This window comes from Sciurus carolinensis, chromosome 6 (assembly GCF_902686445.1).
Source record: "Sciurus carolinensis chromosome 6, mSciCar1.2, whole genome shotgun sequence".
Lineage (NCBI taxonomy): Eukaryota > Metazoa > Chordata > Mammalia > Rodentia > Sciuridae > Sciurus > Sciurus carolinensis.
In genome coordinates, this window is record NC_062218.1 from 108,830,678 (window position 1) to 108,850,886 (window position 20,209).

The 20,209-nt window shown below is 38.3% G+C and overlaps 1 pseudogene; it reads right to left on the reverse strand.

Moving 5' to 3' along the window:
• Positions 1 to 26: 26 nt before the first annotated feature.
• On the reverse strand, positions 27 to 8,992 carry LOC124986382 (lupus La protein-like; annotated as a pseudogene).
• Between the last annotated feature and the right edge of the window lie 11,217 nt (positions 8,993 to 20,209).

The window sequence follows — 20,209 nt, forward strand, 5'->3', positions numbered from 1 at the left end:
GATGAGTTAAAAAAATATTCTCTAAACTACTGGTCTCCAGCATCATTTTCTGTTTCCTGTTACTTTGATGCAGGTTCCTCTTTGTCTGTTTCTTCTCTTGCTCTTTTCACTGTTCCTGCTGCACCCTTTCATCACGGTCATCATTGTTAGGGGCAGTTATGGTTCGGATAGCTCCCAGAAAAACGCTCTGCAGACACAGGTCTCACATGAGGAACTTTTATTTTATGCGGACGATTCACGTCTGCGGGGGGGGGGGGGGGGGAAGGAAAGAAGAAAAAAAGAACATGGCGCATGGTTTCTTCTCAGATATTGGAATTTCACGGGCTGGGAGGAACCAATCACGGAGCAGAATTATTACAGACCGACTGATGGACCAATGACATATTAGAACGTAATGTGGGAGGCAGAAAGATTACCTCAACGTAAGCCGGAAATTCCTGTAATATGAGAGGCGGGAAGAACGCAGATTGACAGGTGGTTGGGAGGCCGGTAATTCCTGTAACGGGAGAGAAAGGTGGTTTTATACCTTACAATCATCACTATCAAATTTCCTTTTTTTGCTCTGAAACTGTTCTTTTCCTTTAGAACCAGACTGGGAAGTTTCCTTTTCCTTTAAATCTGCAACCTTTTGACTTCCATTTGTTTAGGGATTCTTGTTGGACTTCTGTGATTTTTCCAAAGTTGCTTTTTCCACCTCTCCTTCTAGTACTTCCCAAGTCACTTCTTTGTTCCTCAATTGTAGGTTAACATTTTTCGCATCTTTGGCTTTACACAGTGCTTCCTTGCCTTTTTCTTTAAAGAGAACAATTCCTTCTTTTGCTCCTCTGAAAAAGTCTATCCATTTTATTTCACCATGATTTGAAAAAGGGATGTGCAGGTCTTCTCTAAAGGTCTAATCATCTAAGTCACCCAAACATTTCAGTAAACATCTGATCTTTTCTTCTAGAGATTTCACTTCAGCATCTCCTGCTAATTTCTGTTTTTCTTCTTGCTCTTTTTTAGATTTTAACTTAACTTCCACTTTGTTTTGCTTTCTTTCTTCTTCTTCTTTTTTTTTTTTTTTTTTTTTGGCAAAGTAATCTTCCTTAAAAAGTTTGAGCAGATCTGTGTCTTTGTACTTTTGGCCAGGGGTCTCTCCAAACTTCTTAGTAGAGTTAATGCTATCAAACACAGCAAATATTGATCCCTTAAATGCTTTGTGCAATGTTCTCATCTGAATATTCAGTATCTGACCTTTATCTTCTAGCCATCCTTTTATGTCATCAAGGATTGCACCACTTGGGAAGTCTTTAATATGAACATTTGTTTTTTAATCATTTTTATACTCATTGGCCCCTTTTGGGAAGGTTTGCTTGAAGATCTTCTGATTTTAGTTTTGTCTTCGCTGACTGCCATAAGTTCTGCCCTAGATTTGTTCAATGCTTTAATGATTACACTAAAGTCTGTTGTTAGGCGGTTTAATCTCAATTTAATGACAGATTTTTGGCCTCCAGAGCAGCCATGTTTTCATTATCACAATTTTCAGCTATTGTGGCTATTTTAAGGTCCATCCCCCGGGCATGCACAGGCTCACTAACAAAGACCAAATGCCTCCACTTTGCAGCAAGGATCGCTGGCCTATGGTGCTCAGAGTCGTGGGCCTCCCGGTAACCCTTGCCAGTAGAGAGGCTTTAATAGTAGTTTGATATGACTTAAACCCACATACAATCTGCAGATTACATATCTGCTCCTTTCAAGTCTTTACTTTTGTTCTCTGTACATTTTCCTAATCCTCATTTTTAGTTTCCTGCACTTTTCCATTTAAATGTATGGAAAACAAGTACAAAATAAATAAGCAGCTTACCTGAGACTTGATCATTTCCTATTTCTCTTTAATTAGGGCAGAAGTCTGAAAAATAAAAACTAGGGGAGATAATGGAGTCTCCAATGGCCAGAACTGATATTCACCAGTCTAGAGACAAACTCTCCCAAATGTCATGTGGGTAATGGGCCATCCTGTGGGAGAAGGACATTTAAGCCTCACAGAAACCTCAGCAAACACTGTGTGATGGAGTCCTCAACCATTAGTCCTTCTTTGACTATAATATGATCATGTAAAACTTGGATAAGATGTATTTTTAACTGGATAAATACAAAGATATGTTACTGGTATATTTATGAAAACCTTTTTGTTCCCCTTTGAATCAACAATTTTATTCAACTTTTTAAAAATTCATTTTTATTGTAAACAAATGGGATATATCTTGTTTCTCTGTTTGTACTTGAAATAGAGGCAAACCATTTGTGTAATCATACATTTACCTAGGGTAATAGTTTTTGATTCATTCTGTTATTTTATTTCTCCACCCCACCCCTCCCACCCCTCTTATCCCTCTATAGAGTCCCTCCTTCCTCCATTCTTGCTCCCTTCCCACCCCCTATATGTGTCATCATCCACTTATCAGTGAGATCATTTGTCCTTTGGTTTTTTGAGATTGGCTTATCTCACTTAGCATGATATTCTCCAACTGCATCCAATGCCATAATTTTATTATTCTTTATGGCTGAGTAATATTCCATGGTATATATATATACCACAGTTTCTTTATCCATTCATCAATTGAGGGGCATCTAGGTTGGTTCCATATACTTCAGATAGAGCACTAATTTCCAGAATACATAAAGAACTCAAAAAACTCTACACCAAGAATACAAATAACCCAATCAACAAATGGGCTAAGGATGTGAACAGACACTTCACAGAAGAAGATCTAAAAGCAATCGACAGATATATGGAAAAATGTTCAACACCTTTAGTAATAAGAGAAATGCAAGTCAAAACCACCCTAAGATTCCATCTCACCCTAATTAGAATGGCGATTATCAAGAATACAAGCAACAATAGGTGTTGGAGAGGATGGGCGGGGGGTAAGGTACACTCATACATTGCTGGTGGAGTTGCAAATTAGTGCAGTCACTCTGGAAAGCAGTGTGGAGATTCCTTAGAAAACTTGGAATGGAACCACCATTTGACCCAACTATCCCACTCCTTGGCCTATACCCAAAGGACTTAAAATCAGCATACTACAGAGATACAGTCACATCAATGTTCATAGCTGCTCAATTCACAATAGCCAGATTGTGGAATTTTATTCAATTTGAAGTTCTGTTTGTAGCACTGCCATGACCTGCAAGGCTGTTAATTCAGACACCAGCAAGGGGTGATGGGTGATTAAGAAAAACACACAAATATTTAAGGAGAATGCTGGGATTTGATGGGATAGTGATCTCTGGTTGAGAAGCAGTGACCCAGAACTGGCTCCACATGTTTATTATATTGGGTCTCAACTATCAGGAAGTTAAAGACTATAGAGGCATTGTTCTTTGTGCACTAGAAAGTTACAGGACTAGAAACATTTTTGTAGCTATTTTGTTGCAATGCTAGGAGCTTCCTGTGGCACCTGGGAAGCCCATTGTCCAGTTTCTGTTAAGTGGGCAGGCTTTGAGGTTACAGCACTGGTGAAACATTGTGGTCATCTTGTTATGCTCAGAATCCTCTGTTCTGGGGAGCTGGTCTCTGAGATCAAGGCCAAGACTGTCACAGCTTTCAGGCTTTGCACACAGCCTTTGTGGACAGGGTGTCACCATAGCAACTGGGCAATCCTGACCTGTACTTTTTGCACAGTAAGTTCTCAGAGTTTGCAGACACACCACAGCCATAAGACAAGCAAAGACTCTGATTCAGATCACTGTATTCTACATAGCACTTTATCTTAAAACAATAATTATGGACAGGTAAGAACCACTGATAAACAGGACTATATCACAATGCAGGAAGATATTTAGTTGGTAAACTTTTCCTAGTCTCAGGATGGAAAGTTATTAGGGCATCTCATAATAGGGAAACTGGTTCACATGTGATATCCCAAGCTGTGTCAAAACAAAACTGGTAGGAAACAATCAAATACAATCAAATGCTTGTATTTGGACACCCAGCCGTACATCAAGGAAACAGCCTTTTCAATAAGTATTTGTTAAAATGGAAGGTAGAATGATTTCAATACACTTAGGAAGGAGCAGAACTGAAATGACACTTTCATAATAAGAAAAAATTTCCCCTGACTTCTGAGAATTGGCCTGGCACACACAGCTCTTCTATCCAACATAAACAGTCACCCAGAACATCCACATCAGATAAGATCACTTTGTGAACATGATGGATCAAGACAAAAACAACACCAACCCAAAATCATGTCTGAATACAGAATATGTGAAGCAGATCAGGTACTCCCATCCAAAAGATCCTTGCCATAATTAAGCTCCTCTCCTTTCAGAAAGATTTTTACAAATGGTGTCAACAGGGCATCAGCAAAAATTTCTTCAGAAAGAATTGTGGTTTGTAATTTCTTTCTTGTAAATGCCAGGTTTCAGACAAAATGTGTGAAAATTCTGTTTAGCCTAAGAATCTGGGACAAAGAATAAGTGTTCCCATCCACTGCCATGTAACCATCTCACTGAGTATTAACCTAAAAGAATTTCCAGATTTGAGGTCCAAGTTTTAGGCATTAGTCCCACTGGATAGCTGCAGTTTAAACCTGTTTTCTGCTAATTCCTCAGGTGTCCAGCTTTAGCTGTCCTACATTACATGAACACCATTTAACCCATAATAATATACCCAAAATCCTGCTCTCCTCTGGACTCATACTGCTTTAGCTATTACTCTCAATCTAATCATTTCTACTTTTGGATAAGATTTATTAAAATTAAACTTCCCAGTCACTGAGTTACCCCACTTCCTGCCTGCATCCAAACCAGAGCAAAGCCCACTTCCTTGACTCTTTCCTCAAATTGCCTGTCACAAACCCAAGTTCTAGAGAAGTCCTGACACCCCCTTGAGGATACTGTTCCCCATGGTTCCTCACTGCAAGAGCAATAGATATAATTTATTCAACTACAGGGTGTTCCCGGTGGTCTTTGGCTACAGGAAACTGACAATTTTATTCCTTTATCTTTATTTGGTCCTATGTGTGCAGAATGTTTTCTTCTAAAGGCACAAGTGATGGGCAGGAGATGGAAGTCTGATAGAACTTCTGAAAAGGGTGTTCAGTCTGAGGGTGGTCTGGAACCTTCGGAGATCGTGAAGTGAAGCCTTTCCCAGTAAACTGGGACTGAATGTTGTAAGCCCCTGTTCCCCATTAATAATCCCTGCAAATAAATGGATCACCACATCCAGAAATCGCGAATCCCACAGGGCACATCCACCCTGCCTCCCACTCCCATCACAGCACTAGTCACACAGGGCCACAAATCAGTAGCCATCGATACTCCATCCCTGACCCACAGCTGATAGGGCTCTCCTTATTACGGACCGCTACACGTCCCCAGTTCTCATCCCAGAGCCTTTCCATCCCTGACCTCATCGTCCTCCAATCTCTGACCCTCACGGACTCCTACCCCAATCCCAATGCCAAACTGCCCAAAGGCTCAACCCATAAATCCCTCTTCTGAACCCCTAGTTCGATTTTCAGGTCCCCAAGCCTAGAAACGTCCACCATGGCTTAACTCTGACACCGGCCGCATCCATAGTAGCCAACTCTCCCGCTTCCTGTTGGTAAGCACTGCGCGGGGTTCCCGAGCCTGCGCAGTTCCTTAACCTGTGGCTTAGTTCAGGAGATAATATGGCTGCTTCCTGGCGCTCGTTCTCAAGGGAGCTGCCATCTTGAACGTCAGGTAGGTTCCGTACAAGCTCGGGATTCCCCCAATTCTGTCCCTGGCCTGGGCTGAATCACAGTGGCAGCGAAGGGAGGGGAGCGTGAGGAAAGGAGGACCAGGAAAGGAGGACCACGATATGAACCAATAAGCCGGGCACTTTTGAAAAGAGCTTTTAAGGGGGTGGGGGTGAAGGTGGAGAAGGATCTGTAGTAGTATTGTCGTTATTGGGAGAATGCATTTTGTTTAAAGAGGAGTTATTGGTAATGTTACGATATATTCGTTAGGACTTCTACACAAACGTATTCGTAAATGGCACAGCCCTACTCAAGGCGATTCCACTGTGGGAGGGGCCCAAGCCATGAAGAGAGGGAATGGCATAATGCAGTTTAATGATGTTAATGACAATTATAAGAAATAGTCCAAGGGGGAGTTACAAAACAGTAATGAGTTGCAAGGCTGACAGAGGAAAAGGAGGAAAATTGAAAGAAAGAGGAGACTGAGGCCCAAAATAAAGGAGAAAGTGAGGGACTGAGAAACAGAGGGACAAGAAGACTGAAGACGAAGGAACAAGGAACGGGAGACGAGGGAACCGCGTGCCTGATTAGACGGAGGCCGGAGGCTAGGGAGCAATGAAGGAGAGGGGAGATCAAGGGGGTCGGGGGCGGGGAAAAAAGAAGGACCCAGGAGGAATGGAAGGGTCTGCTCTAGGGTGGCCAACAATCCGGTTTGGCCTGAAACTGCCTCAGGATTTGTGATGAAAATCCTGCGTCCCAGAAAATCCTGTATCCGAGAAAATCCCTTCCCGAGACTTCAAAAGTCCGAGTTTTCAGGGATGGGAGGAAAAGCTGGAGGGAAAGTACAAAACCCATAACGTGGGCCAAAAATAGAGCTGAAACAAGATTTTACTGTCAAGTGGATTAACCATTAGACACTAGGATTAGGATAGGTTTTGTGCCTTTCCTAGTCACTATTACATCACCCCCAAACCCTTGATGCTGGCGACCATGAATTGGAGTTTACAATGATGGTTAATCCATTGTCGTGTTACTCCAGAGTATTGTGATTTATGTAACAAGTGCCTTGCAATGATAAACTAACGATCAGTTTTTGATTATGGATTAACTGTTGTGCTTTGTAACCATTATAGTGTTAGTTTAATTTTTCACATTATGAATAGTCTATGTTTCTTAGAGTTCAGAAAATGAACAAGTACCATTTTAATACTGTTAAAAACTTTAGACAAATTAAATTAAACAGAATTTAGTTAATCAGGAAAAGAAAGATTCATGAACTGGGTGGCACTGAGGACCAAAAGCCAGTCATGGAACTCTGCTTTATTACCTGTAGGGAATATATATATAGCCAAAAAGAGGAAGGGCAATTGGTTACAGTTTTATGGTTGCCTTATTGGGACATGGTTTGTCATTTTTTCAGTCAGTCATTGGCTGGAAGCTCAGCTGCCATGATTGTTGGTTACTTGATAGCAAAGCATCAATTTATTCTGCAGTTTGTTTGCTTATTAGTTAGGTTATTGCTTTCCAGTCTGGAGGAAGCTTTAGGCCACAATTTAATAATTACAACACAAGCATTACCAAGATATCACAGAAAACCACTTATTTTAATGATGCTGAAAGGACACATACAATCATACAATTGGATTAGGGAGATAAATAAAACAGAGCATATGGCACAACATGCGAAAAAGAATTTGGGACTGGGCATAGCCGAGAAGGGGCTGCGAAAGCACACATGGAGACAGAACCTTATAAGTTCAGGATGAGATAGGTAAGTACTCTGGTAAATAAAGTTTATCTACTCCGGAAGGATACCAGCTTTGAGTTAAAAATAGGGGCTAAAGTGTTAGCATTTGCAGACCACAGCACATCATTATATATCACATTGCTGTATGAAGTATTTGAAAATTGAATGTTTGGCACAATTTATCATTGAAGGCAGCATGTTGCAAGCTTTTCTGTTTTTAAAATTTTAAAATACATAATATTGTATGTATAATTGACAAGTAATGTGTATATATTTATGGGATATAATATGATGTTGTAGTACATGTATATATTGTGGAATGATTAAATCGAGCTAATTAACTTACCTATTATCTTGCTTTTTTGGGTGGAAATATTTAAAAATCTCCCATTTCGTCAATTTTGAAATGTAAAAATATGAAATATATGACAGTGACAGCAAAAAATCCCACTAGCTGTTAGCAGTTGGATCTGAAAAATGAAGTTTCAAATTGCCTTCTTCATTTCTATGAATATTTGGAGACTAAAAAGACAAACAAAAAAACCTCCAAACCCTCAAATTGTTGATTGATATCTTGTCCAAATGCAAACTAGCCTTTGTTCACCTGTGTACATATTCATCAGACATTACAAATGTAAATGATAGCAAATTTGTTTTACTCTCTAAACTTCTTACCAAAGAAAAACAGTCTTAGCTGCTACAAATCCTGCATATCTTATATGCAATATTGTTTAAAATGGTGTATCTTATTTACCATTAATATTGAGGCTTTCTAAATGGATGTTTTTACTCATCTTCCAATTTCTTTAGAATGGGTGGAAGCACCAGGATCATGGTATACAACTGGAAAGAGAGCACCTTGTCAGATCTGTGCTTACAAGATGGCTGTCATTGTTACCAGTCAGAGAAGATGTTAAAATGTTGTCCTGCCATAAAATTATACTTTTTAAGTAAGGGGCAAAAACAACGTCATCCAATTTAGAAATACATTGAGGATGATGATGGAAAACGGATTTTAGTAAAATAAATTTGTTACTGGTTCTGCAAAACTCTGATGATACTCAAAGAAACCACAGAAGCCTAGAACAACTACACCTGAGTTGTTCCTTGTTGTCTGTAGGTAGACAAAACTGCATGGATCACAAGAGTGACTAACTTTTCGGAAGTAAACTGTCATCACTAAAGAGCTTCCAAATTGGAAGGAATGTTATTCAGTTATTTAATAAAACTGTAGCATTTGGAATTCAATTATGTCACAAGTTCAAATTACCCTCTGTACCATAAAATAGTTTTAATTGAAATAGGTTTAACATACGATGCTGTACAGAGCCTTCGGATGTTTAATAATAATGCACATTTAAAAAATAGTGATGGAATTATAGATGCAAAATGCCCAGATCACAAATAGGTAGTGTGCAAAAAACCAAAACCAACCAAACAAAAAAAATCCCCAAAACTATCTTCCACTGGCATTGTACAGGGTTGCCTTTTCTCCTCATGCTTGTCAACACATACCTTTTGTCTGCTTGGTGAAGGCCATTCTAATAAATGTGAGGTGATATCTCGTTGGGTGTTAACTTGCATTTCTCTGATGACTAGTGATACTGAACATTTTTTATATGTCTATTGGCTATTATGTCCTCTTTGGAGAAATAGTTATTCAGTCCTTTGCCCATTTTTTAATAAGGCTATTTGTTTTCTTGCCATTGTGTTGTTTGAGTTTCTTATATATTTTTGGTATTAGCCTCTTATCAGATGTATGGTTTGAAATATTTTCTCCCATTCTGTAGGGTTGTCTCTTCAGTCTGTTGATGATTTACTTTGCAGTGCACAGGCTTTCAAATTTGATGTAATATCATTTGTCTATTTTTTCTTTCGATGCCCTGTACCTTTGGGGTCACACTAAAAAAATCATTGCACAACTAATATTGTGGAGATTTTTCCCTATGTTTTCTTCTAGTAGTTTTGTGTTTCCAGTCTTAAGGTTTAGTCTGTAATTCATTCAAGTTGATTTGTTTGCCTATGTTGTGATGTAAGCGTCTAATTTTATTCCTCTGCATATAGTTATCTAGTTTCCTCAACATTTGTTGAACGGACTGTCCTTTCCCCCTTAGGTATTCTTGATGTCTTTGTCAAAAATTAGTAGACTATTGCTATAGATTGAATATCCCCTCTAATCTCATATTGAAATTTAATGACATCATGAGGGCATTACTACGTGGGATGTTTAAGAGGTCATTCGTTTATGAAAGCTCTGGCTTCATGAACATATTAACGCCATCATTGTGGTGGTGTGTCAGTTATTGTGGAGTAGTCTCCTGATATGTTGCTCCCTGTTGAGCAACAAGGGCCGATGTATCTCCTTAGGGCCCGCCCAAAGGAGAATACAGGGCTGAGCAGGATGATGAGTGTTGACGACTAAGGAACCACCCCAGAGCCGAGAGGTCTGTCAGCGCACGTGGCGAAGCAGGAACTCGTTTATTGAGGAGGTTACATAGGTGTTATGTAGGATGGGGGCTAGGTGGGAGCTAATTAGGTTAAAAATTAACAAGGCATGGGGAATTCCCGCAGGGGAGAGTTCCATAGGACTGTATGGCAAGCACGAATTGATCACTTTCACAGAATTGCTACTAACCAATCCCTAACAGTAGCAGGTGGAGATAAGCAGGCCAACCAGGGAGTTACACATAACTGGATGCTGGGTAAGAACATACCTCCCAGGTTTCAGGGGAGGGCGGCAGTGCAAAGAAGTCTGAGTAAACTGTTAGTGAGTCAGGCAGTGCCACGTGTGAGGAGGGGGTCGCCATGAGGGTGCAGTTGCCATTATAGGGTGTGTCCCCTATACTGATAAAAGGATGAGTTCAGTCCTTATTTTCTTTGTTCACATGCTCTCTTTCCCTTCTGCCTTCCATCATGCAGCACAAAGGGGTGTGACCAGATGCTGACATCATGCTCTTAGACTTTACAGTCTTCAAATTGTAATCCAAATAAATGTCTATTGCACAGAGAACACCCAATTATAGCAACAAAGAACTGAATAAGACAACGATAGGTGAATGGGTTTATTTCTGGTCTCTCTATTCTGTTCCATTTTCTCATGTGTCTGTTTTATGCCAGTACCTTACTGTTTTTGTTATTATAGTTCTTTAGTATATTTGGAAATCAGGTACCTTGATGCCCTCAACTTTGTTCTTCTTAAGATTGTGTTTGCTATTCAGGGTCCTGTGGTCACATGGGTATTAGTGTTAATTGGAGTATTAATCATTAGAGTTTGATATGGATTGCATTCAAGGTGAAAATCACTTTGGATAGCATGGACATTTTAAGAAAAGTTATTCCATTCCATGAATATGAAATTTCTTTTTTTTAAAAATTTATTGTTTATTGTAAACAAATGGGATACATTTTGTTTCTCTGTTTATACATGAAGTGGAGGCATACCATTTGTGTAATCATACATTTACATAGGGTAATGGTGTTTGATTCATTCTGTTATTTTGTCCTTCCCCCCCACACCTCCCACTCCCTTATCTCTCTATACAGTCCCTCCTTCCTCCATTCTTGCCTCCCTCCTCCCCCCATTATGTGTCATCATCGGCTTATCAACGAGATCATTCATCCTTTGGATTTTTGAGATTGGCTTATCTCACTTAGTATGATATTCTCCAATTTCATCCATTTGCCTGCAAATGCCATAATTTTATTATGCTTTATGGCGGAGTAATATTCCATTGTATATATATACACCACAATTTCTTTATCCATTCATCAATTGAAGGACATCTAGGTTGGTTCCACAATCTGGCTATGGTGAATTGAGCAGTTATGAATATTGATGTGGCTGTATCTCTGTAGTATGCTGATTTTAAGTCCTTTGGTTATAGGCCCAGGAGTGGGATAGTTGGGTCAAATGATGGGTCCATTCCAAGTTTTCTAAGGAATCTCCACACTGCTTTCCAGAGTGACTGCACTAATTTGCAACTCCACCAGCAATGTATGAGTGTACCTTTTTCCCCACATCCTCTCCAATACCTATTGTTGCTACTATTCTTGATAATCACCATTCTAATTGGGGTGAGATGGAATCTTAGGGTAGTTTTGATTTGCATTTCTCTTATTACTAAAGATGGTGAACATTTTTCCATATGTTTGTTGATTGCTTGTAGATCTTCTTCTGTGAAGTATCTGTTCATTTCCTTAGCCCATTTGTTTATTGGGTTATTTGTATTCTTGGTGTAGAGTTTTTTGAGTTCTTTATATATTCTGGAAATGAGTGCTCTATCTGAAGTATGAGTGGCAAAGATATTCTCCCACTCTGTAGGCTCTCTCTTCACATTGCTGATAGTTTCCTTTGCTGAGAGAAAACTTTTTAGTTTGACTCTATTCCAGTTATTGATTCTTGCTTTTATTTCTTGTGCTATGGGAGTCATGTTAAGGAAGTCTGATCTGAAGCCAACGTATTGAAGATTTTGTCCTACTTTTTCTTCTATAAGATGCAGGGTCTCTGGTCTTATTCCAAGGTTATTGATCCATTTTGAGTTGAGTTTTGTGAAGGGTGAGAGATAGGGGTTGAGTTTCATTCTGCTGCATATGGATTTCCAGTTTTCCCAGCACCATTTGTTGAAGAGGCTATCTTTTCTCCATTGCATATTTTTGGTCCCTTTGTCTAGTATGAGAAAATTGAGAAAATTTATTTGGGTTTGTCTCCATGTCCTCTATTCTGTACCATTGATCTACCTGTCTATTTTGGTACCAATACCATGCCATTTTTGTTACTATTGCTTTATAATATAGTTGAAGTTCTGGTATTGCGATACCCCCTGCTTCACTCTTTCTGCTAAGGATTGCTTTAGCTATTCTGGGTTTTTTATTCTTCCAGATGAATTTCATAATTGCTTGCTCTATTTCTGTAAGGTACATCATTGGGATTTTAATTGGAATTGCATTGAATCTGTATAGCACTTTAGGTAGTATGGCCATTTTGACAATGTTAGTTCTGCCTATCCAAGAACATGGGAGATCTTTCCATCTTCTAAGGTATTCTTTAATTTCTTTCTTTAGTGTTCTGTAGTTCTCATTGTAGAGGTCTTTCACCTCTTTTGTGAGATTGATTCCCAAGTATTTTATTTTTTTGGAGGCTATTGTGAATGGGGTAGTTTTCCTAACTTCTCTTTCTGAAGATTCATCACTTATGTATAAAAATGCATTAGATTTATGAGCATTGATCATATATCCTGCTACTTTACTGAATTCACTTATGAGTTTAAAGGTTTTCTGGTGGAATTTCCCAGGACCTCTAAATATATAATCATGTCATCAGCAAATAGGGATAGTTTGAATTCTTCTCTTCCTATTTATATCCCTTTAATTTCTTTGGTCTGTCTAATTGCTCTGGCTAGAGTCTCAAGGACGATGTTGAATAGAAGTGGTGAAAGAGGGCATCCCTGCCTTTTTCCAGTTTTTAGGGGAAATGTTTTCAGTTTTTTACCATTTGGAATGATATTGGCCATGGGCTTAAGTGTAGATGGCCTTACAATGTTAACGAATGTTCCCATTATCTCTATTTTTTCTAGTGTTTTGAGTATGAAGGGATGCTGTATTTAATCAAATGCTTTTTCTGCATGTATCAAAATCATCATGTGATTCTTCACTTTAAGTCTATTGATATGGTGAATGACATTTATTGATATCCAGATGTTGAACCAACCTGGCATTCCTGAGATAAAGCGCACTTGATCGTGGTGCACTTTTTAATATAATTTTGTATGAATTTGCTAAAATTTTGTTGAGAATTTTTGCATCAATGTTCATTAAGGATATTGTTCTGAAATTTTCTTTCCTTGATGTATCTCTGTCTGGTTTAGGTATCAGAGTGACATTGGCTTCATAGAATGAGTTTGGGAGGGTTCCCTCCTCTTCTATTTGATGGAATACTTTGAGAAGTATTGGAATGAGCTCTTCTTTAAAGGTTTTGTAGAACTCGGCTGAGAACCCATCTGATCCCAGACTTTTCTTTGTTGGTAGGCTTTTGATGACTTCTTCTATTTCATTACTTGAAATTGATCTCTTTAAATTGTGTATGTCCTCCTGGTTCAGTTTAGGTAATTCATTTGTCTCTAGAAACCTGTTAATGTCTTCAAGATTTTCTATTTTGTTGGAGTATAGATTTTCAAAATAGTTTCTAATTATGTTTTGTATTTCAATCGTGTCTGTCATGATATTTCCTTGTTCATTCCAAATTTTAGTAATTTGGATTTTCTCTCTTCTTCTCTTTGTTAGTGTGGCTAAGGGTTTATCAATTTTGTTTATTTTTTCAAAGAACAAACTCTTTATTTTGTCAATTTTTTCAATTGTTTCTTTCGTTTCAATTTTGTTGATTTCAGCTCTGATCTTAACTATTTTCTGTGTTCTACTACTTTTGGTGTTGCTCTGTTCTTCTTTTCCTAGGGCTTTGAGCTGTAGTGTTAAGTCGTTTGTTTGTTGATTTTTTCTTCTTTTATTGAATGCGCTCCATGAAATAAATTTTCCTCTAAGAACTGCTTTCAAAGTGTCCCAGAGATTTTGATGTGATGTATCTTTGTTCTCGTTTACTTCTAACAATTTTTTTATTTCCCCCTGATGTCTTATTGTTACCCGTTCATCATTCAATAGCGTATTATTTAATCTCCAGGTATTGGAGTAGTTTGTTTTTTATTCTGTCATTTTTTTCAAATGTCAATCCATTATGATCTGATAGAATACAGATCTTTTTGTATTTGCTAACAGTATCTTTGTGGCATAATATATGGTTTATTTTAGAGAAGGATCTATGTGCTGCTGAGAAGAAAGTGTATTTGCTCTTTGTTGGATGGTATGTTCTATAAATATCTGTTAAGTCTAAATATTGATTGTGTTATTAAGATCTATGGTTTCCTTGTTCAATTTTTGTTTGGAAGATCTGTCTAGTGGGGAGCAGGTGCATTAAAGTCACCTAGTATTATTGTATTGTGATCTATTTGGTTTCTGAAATTGAGAAGGATTTGTTTGACATACATGGATGAGCCACTGTTTGGGGCATAGATATTTATGATTGTTATGTCTTGCTGATTTATGCTTCCCTTAAGCAGTAGGAAATATCCTTCTTTATCCCTTCTGACTAACTTTGGCTTGAAGTCCACATTATCTGTATGAGGATGGATACTCTGGATTTTTTACTGAGTCCATGTGCATGGTATTTTTTTTCCCATCCTTTCACCTTTAGTCTGTGGGTATTCCTTTCTATGATATGAGTCTCTTGCAGGCAGCATATTGTTGGATTTTTCTTTTTAATCCAATCTTCCAGTCTATGTCTTTTGATTGATGAGTTCCGGCCATTAACATTCAGGGTTATTATTGAGATATGATTTGTATTCCTCATCATTTGGCTCATTTTTCTTGTTTGACACAACTTTGTTACTCCTTTATTTGGCTATTCCTTTAGTGTAGTTCTACCCTTTGTTGATTTACAATGTTGTTTTTCATCTCTTTCTCATGGAATATTTTGCTGAGAATGTTCTGTAGTGCTGGCTTTCTTTTTGTACATTCTTTTAGCTTTTGTTTATCGTGGAAGGATTTTATTTCGTCATCAAATCTGAAGGTAAGTTTTGCTGGGTATAAGATTCTTGGTTGGCATCCATTTTCTTTCTGAGCTTGAAAAATGTTGTTTCAGACCCTTCTAGCGTTTTGGGTCTGGATTGAAAGTATGCTGATATTTGTATTGCTTTCCCCCTGAATGTAATTTGATGTTTTTCTCTCACCGCCTTTAAAATTCTGTCTTTATTTTGTATGTTAGGTATTTTCATTATAATGTGCCTTGGTGTTGGTCTGTGGTAATTTTGTATATTTGGAGTCCTATACGCCTCTTGTACTATGTTTTCTATTTCATTCATCAGATTTGGGAAATTTTCTGATATTATTTCATTGGATAGATTGTTCATTCCTTTGGTTTGTTTTTCTGTGCCTCCCTTCATCCCAATAATTCTTAAATTTGGCCTTTTCATGATATCCCATAATTCTTGTAGATTCTGTTCATGATTTCTTACCATCTTCTCAGTCAACTTTGTTTTCAAGATTAAATATTTTGTCTTCAATGCTGAGGTTCTGTCTTCCAGGTGTTCTATCCTATTGGTTATGCTTTCTATGGAGTTTTTAACTTGGTTTATTGTTTCCTTCATTTCAAGGATTTCTTTTTTTTTTTTTTTTCCAGTATCTCTTAACTCTTTATTGAAATGATCTTTTGCTTCCTGCATTTGCTCTTTTAACTGTTGTGTGGGGTGTTCATTCAAAGCCTGCATTTGCTCTTTCATCTCATCATTTGCTTCTCTGATCATTTTAATTATGTACATTCTGAACTCCCTGTCTGACAGTTTTTCTTCCATGCTGTCTTTGGATTTTATTGATGTAGCATCTAGGTTTGTTTGGGACATTTTCTTCCCTTGTTTTCTCATACTGGTCAGGTATCTACCTCTCTAGTAGTGAAACTCTGAGATATTGCAGATTTCCTCTGTTGACTAATATTGTCTCTGTAGATTTCCAATAACTCACCCCTTAGCCTTCAGTAACCTGAAGTCTTGGAGGAACTTGATAATGCAGTGCTCCACTAGGAAGCTGCCCCTCTAGGGGTGGCGGCCTTCAGGTGGGGTGTATTCCCAGCTAGTGGGCAGAAGTGCCTCCACTTGTTGACCGATGATCAGTCAAAAGGGGGCTAGACTGCAGGCTGGGGCATGGCTTGTCTGGGTCTGTGTCTCTGGTCCTACTGCCCTGGTGGGAAAGCCTTACCTGGCGGGGAAGGCTCACCCGTTGGGGAAGTCTCACTGGGCAGCTCTCCTCTGCGACTCCTTCAGTCCAGAACTACCACCTGGGTTGGGAAGCCCTCCTCTGCAACATTCCCAGGGGCCCAGACCTACCTCCTGAGCCGGGGAGCCTCGCCCTGCATCACTGGGTGGCCCCTCCTCCAAGAAGCTGCCTGGGGTCCAGTCCTGGGACCCTCGGTCTGCACCAAAGCCTCTTGCTGAGCGGCCCTTCCTCTACAATGCTCCTGGTTGTCTGGGTTCACAACTCCAGCAGGGGAGTCTCACTGGGCAACTCTACTCCACAAAGTTCCCTGTGTTCTGGGACTACCGCCTCATCCGGGTAGTCTCTCCCAGTGGGAGAGACTCACCCATCGGCCCTGAGCTGTTCCCGAGTCTGTCAATACCTCCTCTTCTTGAATCCTGAGTCCTGGAGCAACATGAAATGCAGTCACCCTCTAGTCTGCCATCTTGAAAACCTTAAATTTCTTTCTATTTATTTGTGTCTTCAATTTCTTTTACCAGTGTTTTATAGTTTTCCTTGTGCAGGTCTTTCATCTCTTGGTTAAACTTATTCCTTATATTTCAGTTCTTTGTGGCTATTATAAATCGTGGTGTTTTCTTGATTTGTGTTTTGGATAGTTTTTTAGTAATTTTTATATAATAATTCCAAAACAAAATTTAATTGCCTAACACAATAATCATTTATGATTATCATCGTCATCATTGTTATTTATGTGACTATGAGCTGGCTATGAGTCAGGTAATGCTTACTTGCCTTACTCATGTGACAGCAGGCTGCTTGGAAGCTGCTCTCTAGTCTGGACTTGAATGGAGAAGGCTCTCAGATTAGCTATAGTATATCCCTACAATCTTTCTCATTGAATCAGTTGCCTAGGCTGAGCATATTTTCGTGGTGTACAAAACTGGAAGCCCAGCCATAAACATACACTGGAGAAAAGATAGTATCTTTAACAAATGGTGCCGGGAAAACTAGAAATCCATATGTAGTGAAACGAAACTCCTATCTCCCATCCTGCACAAAACTCAACTCAAAGTGGATTAAAGACTGGAATTAGACCAGAGACCCTGAGCCTACTAGAAGAAAAGTAGGCCCAATTCTCCATCATATCAGTTTAGGAAAGGACTTCCTCAGCAAGACTCTAAAGCACAAAAAGTAAAGTAAAGAATCAATAAATGAGATGGTATCAAACTAAAAAGCTTCTTCACAGCAAAGGAGACAGTCAAGAATGTGAAGAGAGATCCCACAGAATGGGAGAAAATCTTTGCCACCTGCACCTCAGATACAGCATTAACCTCCAGGATATACATATATACATAGAACCAAAAAACAAACAAACAAAAAAACTAACACACACAGAAAAACAAACAAACAAAACCAAAAACCCAAAAAATAACCCAAGTAATAAATGGACAAAGGAACCAAACAGACACTTCATAAGAGAAGAAATACAGTCAACAAATATATGAAAAAAGTGTTCACCATCTCTAGCAATTAGAGAAATGCAAATCAAAACTACACTGAAATTTCATCTCACTCCAGTCAGAACTGAAATTTTAAAGAATATAAGTAACCATAAATATTGGTGAGAATGTGGGGGACTGCAAATTGATACAACCACTATGGAAAGCAGTATGGAAATTCCTCAGAAAACTTGGAATGAAACTACCATTTGACCCAGTTTTCCCACTCCTTGGCATATATGCAAAGGACTTAAAATCAGCATACTATAGTGACACAGTCACATCAATGTTTATAACAGCTCAATTCACAATAGCTTAGCTATGGACCCAACCTAGATGCTCTTTGACAGATGAATGGATAAAGAACTATATATATATATATATATCACATTTTCTTATTATTATATATATTATATATATAATATATATAATGGAATATTACTCAACCATAAAGAAGAATGAAATTATGGCATTTGCTGGTAAATGAATGGAACTGGAGATTATTATGCTAAATGAAATAAGTCAGTCCCTTCAAAACCAAAGGCCATATATTCTCTCTGATATGTGGATGCTAACCCACAATCAGGGATAGTGGGGAGGGGAAGAATAGAAGTACATTGGATCAAAGGGGAATGAAGGGAGAGGGATGGGAATAAAAAAGACAGTAGAATGAATTGGGCATACCTTTTCTATCCTTGTATATGAATATATGACCAGGGTAACTCCATATTATGTATAACCACAAGGATAGGATCCTAATTAAAATAAATTATATTCAATGTATGTATAATATGTCAAAATATACTCTACTGTCATACAGATCTTAAAAGAACAAATAAAAAATGGAGAAAAATAAAATAAAGTAAAAAAAAAAAAAAAAAAAAAAAGAAAAGAAAACGCATAAATCTTACGGAGCCCTAGTTTCCAGAACTGGCAACCCCTTCATTTTCAGTCTTCTGAACAATGCAAGTAGTATATTGCTGGTGGGACTGCAAATTGGTGCAACCACTATGATTTTGGAGTCAGAGCTGAAATTTGCTGTAAATTGACATGGTAAAGGAACTGGGGGAGAAAATGTATAAAAAGAGCATATTACATTTAACATCCCCAAAAGTAAAGGTCTCAAAATTCATTAATATTCTTTAGAGGCCAATTTGAAAAGGCTATCACTGACCAAAGATGGGATAATTTTAGCATCTAAATTAGTAACTGCAATGGATTGGAATTCACAGAATTTTTAAATACATGAATGTATAAATTCATCAGAAAAAGGAATAATTAATTATCACTACAGAATGCCTGGAAGTTTACTCATTATTTTGAAAATAAGTAACAGAAAAAAGCATTACTCAATTTTTTCTATATGAACAGTACTACAGAAAACCAAAGAATGGAAAAGACAAACTCCTTTTTATAAGAAGGATGAGTGACTAAGTTAAAATGCTACTATTTTGGAAGTGCTAATGAACTGATGATCTAGTCATTTATTATAAATAGCTGCCAGCACCATAAAGAGAGAGTGTGTCTTCAAGTTGGAAGAACTTAACAGAAGCTAACACTTCATCTTGCCCAAATTATCAAACCTGGATTGGTTCAAACCTTAAAATACAATGAATAATTTACATAAAGTTTAAGAGCAAAGGAAAACATCAAACACCAAGAGTGAAGCAACTGACAAAATCTAAACTGTGGGAAATTATTGGAAAATTAGTCTGGTGTCTTCAGTAAATTTCAAGAAATAGAAAACAATAAGAGAGAAACCATGGGTTAAAAGAAACTTATTAAAAGTCATACCCAATGATCACAAGGCGTTTCTCACTAATCATGGTACCAAGAAACAAGGTGAACCAATTAGAATGGCGATTATCAAGAATACAAGCAACAACAGGTGTTGGCGAGGATGTGGGGAGAAAGGTACACTCATACATTGCTGGTGGGGCTGCAAATTAGTGCAGCCACTCTGGAAAACAGTGTGGAGATTCCTTAGAAAACTTGGAATGGAACCACCATTTGACTCAGCTATCCCACTCCTTGGCCTATACCCAAAGGACTTAAAATCAGCATATTACAGAGATACAGCCACATCAATGTTCATTGCTGCTCAGTTCACAATAGTCAGATTGTGGAACCAACCTAGATGTCCTTCAATTGATGAATGGATAAAGAAAATGTGGTATATATATACAATGGAATATTACTCAGCCATAAAGAATGATAAAATCAAGGCATTTGCAGGCAAATGGATGAAACTGGAGAATATCATGCTAAGTGAGATAAGCCAATCTCAAAAAACCAAAGGAAGAATGATATCACTAATAAGTGGATGATGACACATAATGGGGGGTGGGAGGGGTTAGTGTTAGGGTTAGAGTTAGGGAGGGGGGCAAGAATGGAGGAAGGAAGGACTGTATAGAGGGAAAAGAGGGGTGGGAGGGGTGGGAGGGAAGGGGAAAAAATAACAGAAT